Source organism: Gymnoscopelus braueri, assembly GCF_963280865.1.
Source record: "Gymnoscopelus braueri genome assembly, chromosome: 16".
Lineage (NCBI taxonomy): Eukaryota > Metazoa > Chordata > Actinopteri > Myctophiformes > Myctophidae > Gymnoscopelus > Gymnoscopelus braueri.
In genome coordinates, this window is record NC_137616.1 from 35,912,523 (window position 1) to 35,929,456 (window position 16,934).

The 16,934-nt window shown below is 44.2% G+C and overlaps 1 protein-coding gene across 1 annotated transcript in view; it reads right to left on the reverse strand.

Annotated features, from left to right (window-relative positions):
- LOC308103590 (E3 ubiquitin-protein ligase pellino homolog 2-like) overlaps nt 1-16,934 on the reverse strand; it is a 243,242-nt gene that overhangs the window by 164,767 nt on the left and 61,541 nt on the right. The gene's annotated exons all lie outside the window — the stretch shown is intronic.

A 16,934-nucleotide genomic window follows, 5' to 3' on the forward strand; every position in this document is an offset into this window, starting at 1 on the left:
ATTAGTTCTATTTTTTTTTAATCGACGGCTTTCCTCTTCATTTCAGTTTAGTTTGATGACTTGTTGGTCATTTTAGTATTGTTTTGGACACCTACTAGGACAACCTACTAGGCTGCAGCAAGAAATTGAAAACCAGGTTTACAAACATAAGCCTCAAGGTGAATGACACTCTCATCACATCCATACATGAAGTGAGTAGAATCCTCAACATATTCTTCACGACCATAACCTCAGATTTGGTTGAAAAACTACCCCCTCACTCTGGGTGCTATGGTGAAGAGTAAGTTGACTCATTTTACGAAAAACAGGGTGTACGCAAAGATGATTTAAAACTCTCCCCTGTGAAAACAGAAGAGGTGTTTAAAAAATTGAGTGCCCTTCATCAACACAAAGGCACAGGCCTCGACAATATCCCCGCCAAATTTCTAAAAGACTCAGCCGCCTCCATTGCTCCAATCATTACCCACATAATAAACCTCTCCATCATACAGGGACGGGTCCCTAACGATTTCATAAAAGCAAGGGTGACCCCTCTGTACAAAAAAGGAAACAAATTAGACCCTGGCAACTACCGCCCTATTTCTATTCTTAGCTCCATCTCGAAAGTCATGGAAAAAATAGTCTATGAACAGGTCGATAAGTATCATGCTGAAAAAAATCTAATCTACAAATTCCAATCTGGTTTCAGAACAAACCACTCCACTGACACATGCCTTCTCTATTTGAACGACTCTATCAAACAAGATGTCGACAAGGGCAAATATTGCGGCATGGTCATGCTGGACCTCCAGAAGGCCTTTGACACCGTTAATCACCCAATTATGATCAATAAGCTCAAAGCAATAGGTTTTGATGATACGTCAGTGAACTGGATGAGATCCTACCTGGAAGGGAGGGAGCAAGTGGTGGAAGTAAACGGCACCCAGTCCCCCCCCCTCCCTGTGACTTGTGGTGTCCCACAAGGAAGTATACTAGGACCTTTACTGTTCCTGATATATGTGAATGACATGTCATCAGCCTGCGACTGCAAACTGTTCCTGTTCGCAGATGACTCTGCCCTGCTAGTCTCGGACAGGGACAGGCTGCAGGTTGAGAAAACTCAGCTCCGAACTCAACAAGATCTGCATCTGGCTCTCTGACAACAAACTTTCATTACACCTGGGTAAAACTGAATCCATCCTCTTTGGGTCCAGTCCTAACCTTAGCAAGGCAGAGAGTTTCACGATCAAAGTGGGTGATGATGTCATCAAAAGAAAGGATGAAATTACCTACCTGGGCTCCATCTTGGAGGCAAACCTCTCTGGTAACAAAAATGCAGAAAAAGTGATCAAAAATGTCAACCAAACAACACGTTATTTGTGGAGGATTGATCGTCTAGTCAGTAAGAATACTCTGAAGATTCTTGCAGGGGCCCTCATTCAAGGTCATTATGATTATGCATGCACTTCATGGTATCACAACACCTCCAAGGCCTTAAAAACAAGGCTCCAAACATCCTAAAACAAACTTGTAAGGCTACTTCTTGGCCTCAATCACAAAACCCATCTAACCCCTGCTCATTTTGCTAGGATGGCTTAGGGTTGAGGACAGAGTACAGCAACTTGCTATGGGCCTGGTCTTCAAGATACACCACAACATTGGGATCCCCCTGTATTTGTCAAAATACTTCCAAAATGTTAATGAAGTCCATGATCATAACACCAGAGGCAGCTCCACTGATCATGTTCAACCCAGATTTGGCTCAACTAAGGGAATGAACTCGTTCTCATGCTATTCATCAAAAATGTGGAATGCCCTAGCCCTACCAAAAGGAGTAAAGGAGTGTAAAACCCTATTCACTTTCAAAACTGCCCTAAAGATACACCTTCAGGAGGCTGCAATTCGAAAATGGCCCCTGTCTAAGTCTTAACCTACCCCCCCTACCCCCCCTCCTTCATTTTCCTCTTTTGTATATATATATATACTTTTGTTCTCTCTTCATACCAGTAACCTGAAAGCTGATTGTATGACATTCTGTATAGTAGTGTGTATATATGTCTGCCTCTTATATGACATCATGATTTGTGTGCATGGGGTTCTCATCTTAAACAAGCTTAGTGCTTAATGAGAGTTCCAGTTTAGTAGACCTTGTATTGTGAATTTGTACTTCCATGTACTGTTATGTACTGTCATGTAATGTTCTCATGTCTTACTAAATAAACTACATCAATCAATCAAACCCATTTCTGTTTAGTTTTACTAGTATTAATTTTGTATTAGTACCTCATTTAGCTGGGGACCTCCGGAACCCCCCTCAAGGTCCCCTCTTTGAGAACCACTGAGCTAGACACTGCATTTCAGCACTGGACAGCTACTGCTGTCTGTCAGTATTCTTCCCAACATGGTTGCTGTCTGGCACCCTCTTTACAAATATCATATTCTAATTCCAATAAGATAACATTGTTATTGTCAAACTAATAACAATAATGAATGGCATAGATGGGTGAATACTGTCTCCTGGGCAGGATGATGTAAAGCTAGCTCTGTTCTCCTTGTCTCCACTCATCGTACTTTCATTCCCATTTCATAGTTATGGACAGACATCAGTACTTTATTGGTAATTTCTGCCAATTTCAGGTAAGAAAAGAGAGAACAAAATGTGAGTATAGGCAGGAGGCATTTAACCACTTGAGCCCTATTACCACAATAAGTCACTGACTTTATTGTGTTCTATCCTTGATGTTTCCCCTATTTTATATGCTATGTACAAAAACAAAACCTAAACACATTTTAATATATATATATATATATATATATATTTGTTTTTATATAGAGAGAAAATAGCCGATCTACAAGCTCACAACAGTGTAACTGTGACCCCCCCCCCTGAGGACCACACTTTGAGAACCACTGACTGGCCTAGGAACCTTGTACCACCACCCATAGGGCTGCAGGTGGTAGTCCTGGTGCAAGATGGATGTTTCCTTTTTCTGACCAGGAGTCAGACACACAACATAGTTCCATATTGAAATCTGCATTGTGGTTTAACACCCCTAGGTGCCGGTGTTGCTCTATGATACTCCAGAGTCCAGAGCCACAGACTTTCAAAGAAAGAGTTTCTAAAGCATCATGTCCTTTCACGGCTCTGAACAGCCATATCTCCTAGTGTGAGCAGTGAGCACACCTGTACACATAACTAACACATACTTCACTGAAGAGCAGGTTTGCATGAACATGAAGCCAAGGTGCAACATCGGGACACGGCCATTCTCAAATTAGACATTAAGAGATGAGGTAGGCAGGCAGACAGGCATGGCAGGCAGACAGGCAGACAGACAGACAGACAGACAGACAGACAGACAGACAGACAGACAGACAGACAGACAGACAGACAGACAGACAGACAGACAGACAGACAGACAGACAGACAGACAGACAGACAGACAGACAGACAGACAGACAGACAGATAGATCGCAAGTTGATTATGTCATTTGTCCATGTGTGGTCACTCTAGCCTTATGGAATTTATGGAATGCGTGTGAGAATTAAAACCAACTTCCTAAGGTTAATATGAGCATCAAATCAATATTTTAAATATTTATTTTGCACATTCATTCCATAAATTCCGTAGGGCTAGACCACACATGGGCAAATGACATCATTAACTATTTCTAAAATAAATTCAATATTTAAGGTGTTTTTAATTGTACATTTTAGTTATAGAGGATTTTTTTTTATGTATTAAGGCATTAAGGCATATTTGGCTTATTAGCCAGGGATCATTTTAAAATAAATATCTCTTATAATAATTGTACCTGTTTGTTAGTGAGAGAGTCAGCGAGACCAAAAAGGTGTGTGAGAGACAAGCAGAGAGACAGGGGAAAACATAAAGAGAAACAGAAAAAGGAGAGAAATAAACAGAATGAGAATGAAATGAAGAGAGAGAGAGACCGCCCTTTAAAAGCAAAGCCCGGGGGGGGAGCTGGAATCAGACATGCACTATCAGTTCCCCTCTTCAAATCTCCTTTACAGGCCTATCTGCTCAGGCACGCTCATCTTAATTACTTTCTCTATATCACTAAGAGAGCTGTGACTGGGCTTGAGAGCATCATCTTCTTGCCAGAGACAGTTGGCTGCTGTGAGCCCATCCGAGTACTTATATACTCCAGTCTCTGGATCCTCTGTACTGTACCTGTTTTCTCCCCCCATCTCTCTTTATTCCTTTCTGTCTCTTCCGTGGCTCTGTTGTTGTTGTTGTTGTTGTTGTTATTGTGGTGGTGGTGTCTCCCTCTCTTTCCAGATATCTCCAGGGCTTGAGTTGCATCGTGTGGCCGTGTTGCCTCAGTGATTAGCGCAGTTGGCAGTGGCACACACTCCTGTTTATCTATATGGCGATGGCTGGCTGTGTGTGCCGAGGAGGACGTCTTCCAAAAGGTACCTTGAAAAAACACACACATGAAACAGTCAGTGAAAGGTCATGTCGTTTGGTATAGCCAATCCTCAGTGGACAGTGAGGACACACAGTGAACTCCTTGGTGTTGATCTAACTCAGAGTTAAATAATTTTTCCTATGAAGACTACTGGAAATGTATGACAGGACAATTCTCTCTCTCTCTCTCTCTGTCTGTCTCTCTCTCTCTCTCTCTCTCTCTCTCTCTCTCTCTCTCTCTCTCTCTCTCCATCTCTCTCTCTCACTTGGATGCCCCTTTTTCTAATTTCTGTCTCTTTCTCAGTCTCTGGCTGAAGCAGTCTTGAGGCGGGAGGCCAAGTGTTTTTTTTTCTCCCCCTGCCCATCTCGTTGGCTCCCTCGCCTTCCCATTACGCCGCTCACTTCCCCAAGTCCTCTTCTCCTCTTGTCTGGCGTCTGGTCCTTCAGAGCTGCATTTAATTAGTTTCTGTTGGGTTAATTAGGGGGCCAAAGTTAGGGGGTCGGTCCGGAACAAAAGCGGGTCAGGCTGGATGGACGCAGGTGCCCCGGCACGGCTGCCAGATTCCTCCGTTCAGATTAAGATGGTTGGAGAACTGTCTGCCGAATCCGGAGACAACCACTGTGTGTGTGTGTGTGTGTGTGTGTGTGTGTGTGTGTGTGTGTGTGTGTGTGTGTGTGTGTGTGGGGGGGTGGGGGGAGGAGGGGGGGGGGGGTTACAGTGATTGTTACAGTGTATCTGATTTAAGAAATGTCTTTGAAGGTCAATTCATTTGTCTGGCCTGAACAAACAGGGTGTTGGACTCAAATCACTCCCAGCACCCAGCTGTTTCTTCCTACAGGGGGCATTTCTTAACCCCATATCCTTCATCTGTTGTAAAGTAGGCTATAAAAAGCAAGTTCGGAGCACTTCAAAATGTCCACCTAGGACCTGCACAACAGTCAGTCATGTTGACTTGACAATGAAGTGCCTCTGAGAGTATAACAAAGTCAACTGTAATTGAAATACTTTGAAAGCCTGATTGATCATTGGCACCTGTACTTCTTTCATAGAGTCCTAATTACAAACTGAATCATGTGGGTCTTGGGATCCACATGGTAACGGCATCGGCATCGTGGCTCCAATGTGGATCTGGGACTTCACGTGGCCATGCCTGTGATATCAGTCATCTATGACGTCAGTCGTCTATGACTCTGACATGACTCCAAATTTGAGCAAGGCTTCGGCTTCAGAGCCCCATTGACATTGAAAGTGTAGGTACTTCTGTGGCCTAATGGCAGCATGCATATTCGCCACAAAGTTTGGCGCTGATCGGTCCAACGGTTGGTGAGGTTAGCTCCAGACACACTGATGCACATGCTCTCATAGACGGCTTGCCTCTTTGCAGAGTCACGGCATAAGAATGACTTCATCAACAAACAAACAAACAAAAAGTATGCATGCATATTCGTTCATGTTGAAATGTCCAATGCATTCTATGGGATTTAGAAACCCATCCATTCTGACCTGCTAACACATCATGAGATAGAGAGCTTATAAAGTGAAGAGAGGGCACAGAGAGAGAGAGAGAGAGAGAGAGAGAGATGGTAAGTGAAAGTACAGGAGACATGGAGGTGAGAAGGTGGAATTATAAGATGTTTAAGAGGAGAGGAGAGGAGAGGAGAGGAGAGGAGAGGAGAGGGAGAGGAGAGGAGAGGAGAGGAGAGGAGAGGAGAGGAGAGGAGAGGAGAGGAGAGGAGAGGAGAGGAGAGGAGAGGAGAGGAGAGGAGAGGGTTTCTCTGGCATGGCTGGGGCTCCTCAGCGTGTGAGCGTCCTATGGCTCTTTAGACAGGCGCCAGCCCAGCGGGGGGCACAGACAATCACACAGCACCAGATTCTACGAACAGAGATGGAAGGATGGAGGGAGCCCGAGAGAAAGAGAAGGAGGAGGAGGAGGAGGAGGCGTGGATGAAGAGCACCGCTCTGACGGGGTGTAGGACAGGGCAAGGAGAGAGGAGAACACAGGTAGCATCCTACAAGAGAGTATAGGGATGAACTGAGAGGTACGTCCAAAAGAAGACACACGCAGACACAAAACAGAGAGAACATAAGAAGACCAGTCCAGATCAAGGAGGAGGAGAGGTACAGGGAGAGAAAAGGGGGTAAGCGAGGAGAGAGAGAGAGAGAGAGAGAGAGAGAGAGAGAGAGAGAGAGAGAGAGAGAGAGAGAGAGAGAGAGAGAGAGAGAGCTAGCATATATTCCCTCTCTAGTAGTGTTTATCAGCAGCCCAGATCGTAGTGTGTGGACAGTGATCCAAGTCAACCATCTGCTGAGGATAGATAAGCCTGGGAGAGAGCAGTATTGAACTGTCACTCAGGGTAGGGCAGAGAGAGAGAGAGACACAGAGAGAGAGCAGGAGAGAAAGCAGTTGGAGGCGGGCAAGGGAAAAAGAAGACGGGAGAAAGAGGGAGGGACGGTGAGGGATGGAGGAAGCGAGTGAGAGGTTTGGGAGAGAGAGAGGGGGGAGGCGAGGGAAGAGAAGATGGGAGAAAAGAGAGAGGCGGAGAGAGGGGGTGAGGAAGAGAGAAGACGGAAGAAAGGAAGAGAGGAGAGAGGAGAGGAGAGGAGAAAGATAAGAAGAGACAGATATGATAGGAAGGGCTTCTGAAAGGTCGTACATTTCAAAACAGAAAAGATTAGTAATGTGGAGAGAGATGTCACACTTCCTTTCATGGAGAAGGAATTAGCATTAGCATCAGATATATCATTTAACTACCTTTACTTATAAGGACAATCGTCATACATGATTATTCTCTGTCTTTAAATGCAAGCAAAATCATGCTGATTACAGATACATCCGCATAAAGGCTGACACACATACAGATTATTTATGTCTAAAGAGTGAACTATGCACCATTCCAAAAATAGCAGATCTACAAGCCCACAAAGTGTTGCAACGCATTTTGAGCTTGCAGATTGGCCATTTCCGGCGACTTCGGCATGCGACAAAGTACACAATTCAGTCTTGCCTACCTAGAGTACACAGTAAAATCCTCAGTGTCAATTGAACACTGGGAGTTTTTGAAATAGACCCTTGTGAGTGCAACAAAGTACAAATCAGGTACAAAAGAGGGACAAAGTACAAATCGTTGCTGTCGGGCAGAAACCTTGTATCTCCAAAATGTTCAATGTTCTTTTCCCTGTAAATTAATGGCCTACTTCATCATTCAACATCACACAAAAGTTTTTCATATTTTTAAAGTAATAATTAAAAAAGGAACAGTTTTGGACACACAAGGTTTCCCGTCCGACAGTGGCTAAATCAGACTTACCTAGACTTACCCATACATACCCTAGGTGGGGTTGGTGAAAGGGCCTCTCTGTCTGGAGTTTGCATGTTCTCCCCGTGTCTCCTAGGGTAGGTACCCTCACATAAACATGCAGTAATCCTGGTCTCTATACTGCCACCCCCTGGTCAGCCGGGGCGCCTGATGGAGGGGAAAGGAACTGGTTGGAATAACGTGTTCCTTCCACAGGCTACGTCTAACCAGGGAACCTCCCCCCTGTCAGGTGATAAGAAGCGGCTTGCTAGCTCTCATGCATTGAAGGAGGCATGAGCTCGGCTCCAGGCTCTCCCTAGGCTGTTAGAGGGAGTGTAGCGCCCAGGATTACTTAGACAATTGGCACTGGGTGAAAAAATGGGTTACAAAATCGAGGGATACAAATTTAGTTTAAAAAAAAAAAAGACTTAGGCTACCTAGAGTACACAATGCTCATTACAATCCTCAGTGTCAATTAAACTCTGTGAGTGTTAAAAATAGGTTCTTATGAGTCTTATTTTTATACCCTCAGGGTTCAATTATTTTGGAGGATTTTGCTGTGTGGCCATGTGGTGTGGACTGTGACTGTGGGAAGGATGTAACAGTTGATCTATGATACTGGGATCAGTTCATAGGTGATTAACCTAAAACCACTTAAACATACACCGCTAAACCTCTGATACTATAACTATAAATCAGATTATCCCTGTGTGTGTGTGTGTGTGTGTGTGTGTGTGTGTGTGTGTGTGTGTGTGTGTGTGTGTGTGTGGAGCATGTTACATGACTATTTGAAAGAACACACCTGTCTCTTCACCCTTCTGTTTCTTTTTCTTTGGGAGGACGAGTTGTGTGTGTGTGTGTGTGTGTGTGTGTGTGTGTGTGTGTGTGTGTGTGTGTGTGTGTGTGTGTGTGTGTGTGTGTGTGTGTGTGTGTGTGTGTGTCTGTGCACGTAGGAGTGCGTGCAGCTGAGTGTGGCATTATGGCGGTGCATGGGGGGCTCAGGTTGGGGTCGGGGGCAGGAGCTGGTGGTGGTAGTTGTGGGGGGGTTTGGATGAGATTAGCCCCGGCCAGTTGGATCATTTTACAGGCGGCGAGCCCCCCACCACAGCAGCCCCCATACCCCCCCACCTCCCCAAGTCTCCCGGACAATGAGGATTAAACTGCTCTTGTTCCTCAACTCCGAAACGGCAGGGCGACAAAGACACCATTCCTCCCGGGGACCCTGGCTGTGTGGCTGGGAGCTGAGTAGAGCTGGGGGGGTTAAGGAGTGAAGAAGAGGAGGAGGAGGAGGAGGAGGAGGAGGAGGAGGAGGAGGGAGTCAGGCCGGCAGGCAGAGAGGAGGCAGGGGGTCCGTCATAAAATTAATCCCTTCACAGTTTCCTCTGGGTGCAGAGTGAGATATGAGAAACGACTAATGAAACACTACAGTCATCTAAGGCCACAGCGATAAAGGCCCTATATTAAACTAATGGAGCCTGTCATTAGCGCCTCTATTAGAGGGGAAGGGGAAGGTTGTGCACTCCTCTGGCGATTACCGCCGAAGATTAAACAGTCCGACTCATTACTGTAATCCGCCGCCGTTCAGCACTTCCCTATCGTTTTGTGCCCAAAGTTATGTGGCGATAGTTACACTCACGTACTCGAGTGAACCACTGACCATTATTCAGTTCAGCATCACTTACCCTTCTGTGATGACATTTTACATGCTAAATACACGTTCATACGATGCGGACTAAACACTGAATTAGAACATACCTCCCGCAACCTCAACCAAAGTTCTTCTGAGCTGAATCAGAGCAAAGAGCTGCCATTTAACAGTGTGTGATTGTAGCCTCGGGGACTGTGCTTAGGGATCACTTTTTGGGGAGTCAGGGGGTGACAAGTAGCAAAGGTCGACCAGGCTCGGGAATCAAACCCAGGACTCACTGTGAGGCTCTATCAGAGCTTATATGTGGTACACACCTTAACCACTCGGCCAATGGCACCCCGTGATTAGGGATCTCTATGCTGCAAAAATATAGACCCCTGAATGTAACAATGTGCTCAATATATGGCGGGGTAGGAGAGAAGGGTATAGTGACCTTCAGATATTTACCATTAGTCTAACTATTGGTATCAGTAACAGATTTCTATATCTGCTGCTATTCTACTGCTGTACCTTATGTATACATATTTTACTATATCTGCTGCTATTTTGACTGCCTCATTCAATTGACATTTCTTTTAACCACAATATGAGTAAAGTAAATATACATTTATACATATTATGTATAAATGAATATTTATGAATTGTTTTCCTTGTTTTCTTTATATCTCTATTCTTCTTCCCTTTCCTGAAAACTGCAAATGACGGGAGCTTGTATGAAAAGTAATTCCACACACTTTGTTTTTAACACCTGTAAAAACCTGTGATGTGACATTAAAGAAGTTGAAGTCGTCATATGCATTGAGGACATTACTTATTGTGTCAAGCGAAAGCTCACTGAAGATCCATTTTACAAGGACAAAGACAGAGTGGGACACAGAACAGAGAGGTCCATTGCTTTTTATGTAGTGGGAGTCAATATAGGAGAGCGAAGTGAGGGTTGAAAGAAAGAATGGAGGAGGAGGGTGAGAAGGCCCAGAGCGCCAGAGGGAAAGAGAGAGAGGGAGAGGGAGAGCGAGAGAGAGAAGAAAGGCGGAGCCCATCATATACAAAGGCTCTCTTTTACTTTTAGAGGGCGAGAGAGGGAGAAAAAAAAAAGAGCAATAGAAAAGCTTCTTCTCGCCTCCTGGACGCAGTGTCAAACCCAATCAGCGTCTGGTCTGCCAGCGTTGCTCGTCTCCCAGGCACCGGCTCACAATGGAGGCCGGGCCACGGCCGCCACACCTTTCACTTCCAATCTCCATCTTCCAGGACGGGCCCTTCTGGAGGGGACCCATGGCAGGGGGGCCACAGAGAGGTCCCTTGGAGCGCCTCTCATGGTGAGATTCTCATCGCAAAGACAACCGGATTATTAAGTAGAAGTGAAAATACTTGAGTCAGTTTGTGCACATGTTTTAAAGGTAAATGATAAGGTTTTTATTTTCTTAGTGTGGCTTAGAGTAAGCTGGTGGGTGTCGGTGAGCCATTGTTCTTGAAAGCCCTTCTGTACAGGTAGAGAATGGGGGCTTAAGCCACAGGATGCGTAGAGACGCCGAAGGCAAACATGGATCAACTGCTCAACGAAGGTGTGTAACAAGCTCTGAGCTGCGGCATCGCTCGCTAATAAACGTGAGCAACAAGGGTTTATCCTCAGGAAACCACCCGCCATTCACAAAAAAGAACAAACGTCTGCCTCCAATAGACACCCTCCCAAAATCGCATTGTTGAACAAATCCTGCATTAAAAGGAAAGAGTTAGTCTGCGCTTATACTCCTCAACACTTTAGTCAAGTCAGCGCCTCTGCCACTTTCAGAGGCTTGGTCTTCATCGAACCCGAGTAAATCCGTCCCTCAGCAGTCCCAATTGGCTGATGCCGAGGGGGCCATCTTTTTCACACGCTTCCCGACTGAAGAGCCGTCACCAAACAATGGCCAGTTACTGGCAATTAAACAGCGTTTTCCGAGGAATCCGTGGCACTGGTGTAATGGCATTACCGTTAGGACGATTCAATCCCTGAATAGTCAACAGGATTTCGCCTCTCACCAGGAAAAATACTCCTTCATCGAATTACCCGTATTACATAGATTTAGCCAGAGCTTATGATTCAAGGTTCACAGATTATATGGCTCCTCTAAAGATGGCAGGAAAAGAAAGGAGCGAAAGGCCAGGAGAATGATGCAAGAGGGCCGACTCCAACGTATTGTCGCCATCGGGCAGAAACTTTGAATCTCCATATTTTAAATGTTTATGTTTTTGCGTACATGAATGCCCTACTTCATCATACTACAGTGTCACACAAAAGTGACGCATAATAGCCGATCTACAAGCTCAAAACACGTCGCATGGCGCTGCGTTTTGAGCTTGTAGATCGGCCATCTTTGATACTTTTGCATTTGAATCCTGGAAAGTAAAAGTTTTGGCACATTCTGTTCCAACAAAACGCCTGAGCAAACTATAGACACACATTAAAACAAAAAGCCTATCTTCACCTTTTGGATGGACAGAGAAATGACACGGACAGTAAATGGTCAGAAAGTAGGCCTATGCGTTGCACGGTAAATTTGCGTACATTCTATGTCCGTGGTGAATAAGCTTAAAGCTGATTCAAGTTCTGATATCAATTTAGATGTTGTGTACAACTAAATTAGAATCTGACAACACAGTTCAACACCACACACAGTCACACGCCTTGACAGTACGGCAGCAGACTGTAGAGAATATAGACTCACAGTGACCCACAGAAAGAAACACACACACACACACACACACACACACACACACACACACACACACACACACACACACACACACACACACACACACACACACACACACACACACACACACACACACACACACACACACACGCTCACACACACACACACACACACACACACACACACACACGCTCGCTCTCACACACACACACACACACACACACACACACACACACACACACACACACACACACACACACACACACACACACACACACACACACACACACACACATATTCAGGAGGCAAACTGCACATGGTGCCCTTTGACCCCTCATCGGTCGGGTTGTCCGGGTGGTTCTGGGAATCAGGAAGTCTTGCCAAGTCCATTATCTCACAATGAAGGGCTAATTACCGGGTCCGCAAGCCTCAAATCACACAGCAACAGACTGCTGGTCTCTGTCCTCCTCTCACCCAACATCTTAATTGCTCTTTTATTCTCCTTGCGTTTCATTCTGTCTCTTTCCCAAACTCTCCTTCCCTCGCCTCAGCCATTCCGCACATAAAAGCGGGATGCTAATTGCTTGCTATGGAAATATTGGGACTGTGATTAGAGAGGTTGGAGGGGATTGGCTGGTCCGCACCTCTCCTTCTGCACGAGGCAAGCCACCGCGCCACACTGCAGTCGCAGAGCGACAGCCAATGGGAAAGTACAGTACGCACGTCAGTGCTGAGATGAAATTCAATTTCCACTGTAGTCCGCATGCAGCCCGGACAACGTTTGACAGTGTGAGAGGACACTGTCACTGTGCACCCCTGGAGATTGGGTGAACCAGCTATAGTAGCCTATGCTTGCTGGCTAAATGGAATTATGATTGGCAGAAATGCAGTCTCTCCATGCTGCAGCAAAGTGACATGAGAATGAAGTTATTTTTGCTAATGAGGCTCTAACGCTATTTTACAAATACTAACTCTATCTATGCACATATTGTCACCATGTGGTCTTTCACCACATAGCTTTGGGGTGGTCAACCACTATGTATACACAGGACCCAATACCACCTAGACCCAATGCTACACAGACCAAATACCACATTCACAGGACCCAATACCACATATACAAGACCCAGTAACACATACACAGGACCCAATACCACTTAGACACAACATCGCATACACAGGACACAATACATACAGTACACAGACCCAATACTACATACACAAGACCAAATACTACCTAGACCCACAGACCCAATACCACATACACAGCACTCAATACCACATACTGTACACATAACTCAATACCACATACACAGCACTCAATACCACATACTGTACACATAACTCAATACCACATACACAGACCCATTACACCATACACAGGACCCAACAATACATACAAAGAACCCAATACCTCATAAACAGACCTAATATCTCATACACAGACCACTCATTGTTGATTCAGTTGGATTAGAAAACTATCATATCATAGTGTGTGCATGGAACATGAGACCACAAGGAGGAATTAATATGATACATGTTTTTGGACAAATCCCCCTTTCCTTGTTTTCTTTCTTGTGGAAGTATTTTAAGATTCTATTCCACGAAAATAATGAACTATTTTCCAAGTGTGCAAGTTTACCAGCCGGTAAAGTACCGATTGTGGCCGGTCGAGTGATGCTGTCTCGGGAAGAGGGAACCACGCCTGCAGGTAATCACGTTCACAAAACATCTGTTTGCTAGATGCGCTGACTGACCAGTTGAATTCACTACTGGATGTTGCTGGTCATGCGCAGAGACGAGTCTAAATTGTACAAATGGTCTGTGTACTGTATACCATTCCATGTCAATCACTGCGGGAGGTTTCTGCTATGCCTAAAGATGAGTCTGAATAGTACAAGTCAGTAGTTCCCGAACATTTTGAATCCTACTGCAGCACATCTATAAGGTCATCTGTCCCACTGTCTCATTCTGCTATCTAACAAAGCAGAAATGATTTGAAAAATAACAACAATTGTAGAGAGAGGTCAATAGTTATCACTCTGCAATTGGCATGCACAATATCACATTGTGCATGTGAGGGCAGAAATGAGAAATGACATGATGCAACACAGGCCCCAAGGTGGGAATCGAGCCCAGGATGTGGTCAATGCGTTAACGGGCTAAGTGTTACCAGCATCTTATGCCCTTTGACCACACACAAATGTACTGTACACTATCAGAGATACATTGGGGCGGCAGTGGCTCAGGAGGTAGAGTGGCCGCTTTGCAGTGGTGGAAAGTAACTAAGTACATTTACTTAAGTTCGGTACTTAAGTACAATTTTGAAGTATTTGTACTTTACTTGAGTATTTCCAATTTACAATACTTTTACTTCTACTCCACTACATCTCAGAGGAAAATACTGTACTTTTACTCCACTACAATTATTTGAAAACTTTAGTTACTAGTTACTTTTCAGATATGAATTATGATATTATGAAACATACATTAACCACCTTAGCCCTATTGTATACATATGGCTATTTGAAAATAGCAGATCTACAAGCTCACAACGCGTCGCATCGCGACGCGTTGTGAGCTTGTAGATCTGCTATTTTCAAACATTTTAGTACTTTTACTTTTGGTACTTTAGGTACATTTTTATACCAATACTTTTGTACTTTTACTCAAGTACATTTAGAATTCCGGACCTTTACTTGTAACAGAGTACTTCTACATTGCAGTATTGATACTTTTACTCAAGTAAAACATTTTCCACCACTGCCGCTTTGGAATCAGAAGGTTCCCGTAATTCGATCCCGGGCTCCCCCTGTGTTATGTAGAAGTGTTCTTGAGCAAAACACTCAACCCCTAATTGGTCCTGATAAACAGGTTGGCGCCTTGCATGGTTTCCTCCACCATGGGTGTGTGAATGGTTGAATGTAATGCACATAGTGCAACACTTTGGATTAAAGCGATACATAAATGCACCATTTGCCATTTTAAATTAACTCTCCGGATTTGTTATGAGGATGTTAAAGGGTATATGGATAAGCTGACAGCCTGTCAGTATCATGTGTTTTCACTGGGTAAGGTTTTTTTCACCCTAAATATATTTTGGGAAGGCATCTATCATGTTACTATGTTGCAGACCACATAATGGGGAAATAGCAAACCTTATGCAACAGAGGTGTTGTAAAAGTGCAACATCCGGTAGAGATGAATGTTGTCTTTTGCCCATTTAATAAATGTATGAAAAAACATATCACGTGGTCATATGAGAGTTTTCTGTCTGTTCTGTTCTCTTCAGTGATTCTTCGTTCAAACCAAAATCAATACATTATTGAGGGCATCAAATAGGAATCCAATGAAACACAATAAATTCTGTCCCACACAGTCTGTAAAATATATCGTCGCAAAACCCGGTATGTCCAAAACCGTTACTTTCCAGGAAATGAAAAAAACTAAAAAAACTAAGCCTGCGTTCCAGTGCATCCAATTTAGTTATTATTATTATTAAGCTCTTGCTAATACTTTTCATTGGTAAAATATTTATTAAACCCACTGACAGGCTTAACCATTTTCAATTGCCGAAAGTTTTCAAACCTTTTCAAAGTCTTAAAAAAATGTTGTACAAGCTCACAACATGTTGCAGTGTGACACATTGTGACCTTGTAGATTGTCTATTTTCGCTACTTTTGTGCGACACTGTCATGTGACAAAGTATCAAAAAGTGCATTCATTTATGAAAAAACATAAAAAGATGAAATATGGAGATAAAGATTTCTGCCCAACAGCGACTATAAATAATTACTAATGATCACAGCATATCTGCACTGCATGCGCTAAGCTGGTGACTGACTGATGACTTTAGTGTTGACATATTGTTTTGCTATCAGTGATCAGATTCATTTAACCAAGATCTCATTCCATTTTCCAGCCTGAATATCCTCAGGCTTATCTTCACAAATAATGGTGGGTAATTCACAAATAATGGATGCACATAATCATCTACTAACTAGTCCTTTTTAACAACAAGGGTCAGCCTTAATAGACTCCGCAATCTCAACATAAGGTGCTTATACATATGGAAATTAGGCCTGGTTAGTGGAGGGGAAATTTGCGTTTGTCTCACAACGCTGCTTTTTCCCTTCTACTTTTTGGAATCATGCCCTATTTCCTGCACCTGTATCGGTTCAAATGATGTTGATGGATTGGTTTTTAATTTAACCACTTTCAATCTCTCATCCTTATTTTGGGCACATTTGAAAAAAAATGTAATAAATAAATGATTAAAAAAATGCTTTGTGAGCATTATGAGCTTGTAGATCTGCTATTTTCGCCGCATTTTCACACCCAAAATAGGGATGCTTTAAAAAGGAAATGGCTGCTAAACGGAACCGCACTCCGATATCCACCTCTCCTCCATCCGTGTGAAACCTTTAGAAATGTCGCTCGCTTGCTTTAGTGTCCATCAAACCTAACGTCTGACCTTTGGCCTTCATCAAAAGCTTCGGGGGAAAATCAAAAGCATGTTGAGGAACTTCGATGGATGAAGTACTCTTTCAAAGACTTTTTTCCCCTCTACCCTCCCGCCTCCCCCAAAGAGGCTGGAAAAGATGGAAAATGGGGGTCGAATCTTTGGTTTTCCCAATGGTGGGAGTGGCGGAGTGTTTGGACAGCGTGCGGTGACTGGCGGGTAGGGGGCGGTGGGGGTGGTTGAGGGGTGCAGGTCGGCTGTTCAAAGGCTGGCTTTTTACATTGTTGGTCAGTTGGGGATTAAGGCCCTCTCTGCAGCAGAATAGCCCCTCTAATTAAAAAGGATAAGGAGACAGAGAGGTAGCGAGAGGCACGGGAGGACCGGGGGAGGAGAGGGGGAGAGCAAATTTGAGGAGAAAAGAAAGA